We start from the raw sequence: 4,947 nt of genomic DNA, 5'->3' as shown, positions 1-4,947 counted from the left end.
CTCCAGCTTTGCTCCGCTGATGAACACGCGCTCACACCCACCCAACCAGCACCATCTCCGACACTCTGTCTGCGCCAATGCGAGGCGGGGAGCCGCTGGCCTGGCTGCACTTCTGTGCCACAACGACACTTATGTTTTATGCGTCTGTGCAACGTTCCAAGAACATTTAAAAGTGACCGCTGACCAGTAATTATATTTCTATGTTAAAAAGTTATGCGTAAGCTATTTCGTGGTAAATAGCCTAGGCTACATAACATCAAAAGGAGATTTTTTTTTATTTTTTACTAATACTGATGTTTCTTATTTATTACTAATAATCGTATCGGTGTTATTAATGTTAGAAATATTAGTGTATAAAATATTAACTATATGCTTTATATTTTCAGTGACAAATAATGGGCAACCTCAAGCAACCTTCAGGTAAAGTTTTCGCTGTTGTATAGCGCCCTCTTTCAGTTAATAGGCTAATGATTATACAGTTTTTTACAGTCTATGGTTGCGACCGGAATGGTCCTATGTCTTATGGGAATACATTAATGGGATAGTTCAGCCAAAAATGAAAATTCCGTCATCATTTACTCACACTCAAATTGTTCCAAGTTTCTTTTTAAGCCAGAAACTCATACAGGTTTGGAACAATTTGAGGTAAAATATATATATATTTTTTTTTTGCATTTTTTAGTTAACTTCAATGAAGTTTTGGGGAAAAAGTGTGCTAAATTGCAATAATAATAATAATAATAATAATAATACATGTATTATTATTATTATTATTATTATACATGAACAGTGCTTAATTCTAAAGCATTATATTTTCAGGGCCTGCAATTTTTGCGGCTGAAATTTAACATGATTCTATAGCTTGTATTGTATTGTATTGTACATACATATTTCAACTGAGGAAAAAAAAGTACACACACATTTTTATTATTCAGAATCAGAAAGGGTTTTATTGCCAAGTGTGTTTATACACACAAGGAATGTGTCTTGGTGACAGGAGCTTCCAGCGCAAAGAAAAGGTACAGACATAGTGCAGACATGCATATAATAGACATGCATATATAATACAATGAAATATAACACTAATAATAAAAAGAATAGACAATAAATTAAAATAATAATAATAACTATGTGGCGTTATGACTGTGCAAATGTACTATTTATAGATTAACAGTTTTGAGAAGTAATGTATAGATGTCTAGTCCTGAGATGTGTTATGTAGGCAGAGGCAATAACATGAAGTTGATTACGTTGATTGAATTTAAATGCAAATTGAGTAGTACACAATACTAATAATAATCTGTTAACTTACTGCAGTAGCCTATATAAAACAAATTCAAACTGATAAGAACATCAAGCTGCCTGACAGGTTTATGTAGTATAGGCCAGTATTTATTAAAGGGGTCATATGATGCTGCTAAAAAGAACATTATTTTGTGTATTTGGTGTAATGAAATGTGTTTATGCGGTTTAAAGTTAAAAAAACACATTATTTTCCACATACTGTACATTATTGTTTCTCCTCTATGCCCCGCCTTTTTGAAACGCGTCGATTTTTACAAAACTCATCGGTCTGAAAAAGCGAGGTGTGCCGTTTTATTCTAAGAGTATGTAAGATGGTTTTCAAAAAAATATTAATAGTAGGCCTAAACGGTTGGCTTTTTCTGTGGTGATTTGTGTGTGTTTACACTGTGTGCTCCTGAGCGTGACCTAAAACATGGCGGAATCCAACGCGGCGAGACGTAGATTCCCATTCTCAGGGATGCTACAGTTATGGAGGCCCCTCCTCAAAGCACAAGGCCCTAGGCAATCGCCTGCTCTGCCTATAGCTAGCGCCGGCCCTGGGCAGGATTCAGGCAGCAGATGGTAGTTGCTCAAATGTTTTATTTAAAAAAAAAAACGTTGAAAGTGACCGACTGAAAGGGAACTATATAAGAACACTTTGGAACAATCACATTCTGATTAACAGAAAAACCCAAAACAAGACACAGGAAATAGGAACCGCAAACAACAAACATAAAAGTCTAGAGATGACACCGGTGATCTGTAACACCCAGATGTCATTCGCTTTAATGAGAAGTGATTGTGATTTGTTTAACAAGGCTAACCAGTTGTTGCTCTGCTGTAACCAGTTGTACACACTCTTACACAATCAATCCTGACAGTGACGATCTAATAGATCCACAGACATCGCTGGATTCAAAGCTAGACAGTAAGTATGAGTAAATGTGTTTTTTTGTCACATGTTTCTATTTAGTAATTAGAGATTCTTAGTCCCTCTTTGACGTCTATTGCTTACGATGTTAGGGGTTGTATTTAGATGAATAATCGGAGACTTCAAGGAACGTAACACCATAATTCAGCCGTGATTGAATGTCATAAGAATTCGCCTTTTGATTGTTAATGTATTTTTTATATACAAGTTTCATTATTAATATTCTAATGTGCAATACAAATGTACATTAAAGCACTGTTACAAATGAAATAAATAAGATTAGACATCAGGCTAGTGTATTCATTTTGCTAAAGCTTTTTTTCCAAGTGACTTACAAATGAGGAACAAAACATAAAATTCAGAAACTGTGCAATCAGAAGAATTTAGAACAGAAAATTTGTGGACGCTTTTCTTGATATATTGCCCAAATCAGCAAGTTTATCTTGGTATCAAACATGAAAACATGTGCTATCTAAGGAACAACATGACATGCCTTTTGAGCATTTTTTTTTCTGGTATATTTTTGTGTTCTGTCTTTCTAATATTTATCGATAACATTTATATAAAGATTAACAGTTAATGTCAACTGAAATGTAATTTAAACAAATTTGAATAATAATTTAATACACTATGTATCCATTACATCATGTTTGTTAGTTATGATGTATTTTAGGAATAGATTATAAAGTGATACCATTTAAAGGCATTTTTTCTAGTTTAAAATACATGTGCCAAATTAGTTTTGAAATGCTTTTTTTTTGCATTCATGTTTTTCATAAATTATTCAAGTTTTTTTTACACATCTTCATGGCTTATATAATTTCAGAAATGACTTTTAATTCAGTAATTGCAAATGTTTGTTCATCAGGTCATGCTTTAATTTGTATGCACTTAGTTCACTTTATTTTTAACATAGCGGTGCGGCCGTTTGCAACTTGAATGTGCTTGATATCCACTCTCTGTAACTTTCAGTTTTTAACCTGTACAAAAAAAAGCTCACTTCCACATTGCAAAGTAAGGTTAATAGCTGTGGATGGAAAACAATTCCTTGAAGCCACAGAAGAATGTTGAAATACAAATCTGGCAGAGCTGCACTTACTTTATTCCAATACATTTCATTAATTATTGCTCTTCATTGTCGTTTGTTGCTCAGGTTTGTGCATCTGATCTCACGCAGAAAGGTGCATGAGGAATCATCTCAAATCTCCTAAACCAGCTCACCATCAGAGAGCCGAAGCCCCTCAGTATTCAAACAGTATTCAAACTCTGGGAACCTTCTAGGATCTTTCTATGGTCCTCTTATAGACAGCCACGATTTTGTAATGAGGTAAACTTTTATTTTCAAAGTAATCAATAAGGTAATTATGATGGGGACTGTAATATTACAATTCTGATTTCCACAGTTGAAGGCAATGAGAAAGACGTGGGAAACAAGACGACCCACTGTATCATGTACCCAGAAACTGTCACCCATCTGGACAACAAAACACACCTGCTGCTCTTGCCCTTCAAATTACTGGATATCCGTGGATCACCAGTGCGCTAACTGATGGATCTATCAAACGGTGAGAGACCGGTTACATTTCATGGAAGGTCACATTGAAAGGTCACATTTCAGCATAAAATGAACATGGAAAAGAAAGGATTTTATTTTTCATATATCATATCATATCATATCATATTCATATCATATATATATATATATATATATACACTGTATTAGCCTATTTTTACAACAATTACATATTTGCACTGACATTTTTTTTTTATCATTGTTTAACATGTTTTCCACTAAATTCTTCACACAATTCATATCTATATATCTGCAAAAAAAAGTGTTTTCACATAATCAAACCATGATGCGTAAATAATTTAGTTTATTTAGTTAATTTAGTTTAGTTCCTTTTTTCTCTTAATGTATTACAGAACTCGGTTTATGGGTATAGACTTGCTACAAGCCAACAAGGACAAAGCAAGATCAGTATTTGGATTTTGTGTTTCAACAATAAACCTTTCAACAAAAAGAGTTAAAGACATTTGATCTGACATAATTGGGCGTAAGAAAGTATGCTTTGTCTCTACAAACTGCACCAAGGAGACATATCTATGGACACTAATACACAGACTGGGCTTGCGATAATTGTATAGGCCTATTACATGTCATGTTGTAGTCATATTATGTGCACCTCAAATTTGCACATAATATACAGTACCTGTACATACAACACTGTCTATTGTAATACACCTGCACATACAATTGTCAATTTATATATTTTTATTCCTTATTTACTTGTTCTATTTTTTTTTTTTTTGTTCTGTCACTGTCATTCTGTTACACTGTGGAAGCTTCTGTCACGAAAACAAATTCCTCGTATGTGTAAACATACCTGGCAATAAAGCTCATTCTGATTCTGATTCTGATGTGAACTATTTAGCATCACCACAATACGTAATAGTGCAAACACTCATGCAAAATGTTTTCTTTTTAATCAGGTTCTGAGTCCCAGATTTTCTCAGCCTCTTAGATTTCATTGTAGTTTCTGAAGTGGCTTATAACTGTCTTCTCGTTCATCCAGGTAATGGTTATGCACCCTGCGTTTATGCATTATGTGCGCTCTACATGGCTGCACATTAGGCGATCTTATCCGTCCACGGGTTTCCTTTTTCTAATGTTCGCCCTGCACATCTGCGATGAGGTAAAGCCTTTAAGAGTCACTGATTGTGTGGCTTCA

The sequence above is a fragment of the Sinocyclocheilus rhinocerous genome, unplaced genomic scaffold (assembly GCF_001515625.1).
Source record: "Sinocyclocheilus rhinocerous isolate Xijiao unplaced genomic scaffold, SAMN03320098_v1.1 scaffold87, whole genome shotgun sequence".
Lineage (NCBI taxonomy): Eukaryota > Metazoa > Chordata > Actinopteri > Cypriniformes > Cyprinidae > Sinocyclocheilus > Sinocyclocheilus rhinocerous.
Note: the sequence above shows the minus strand (reverse complement) of the source record.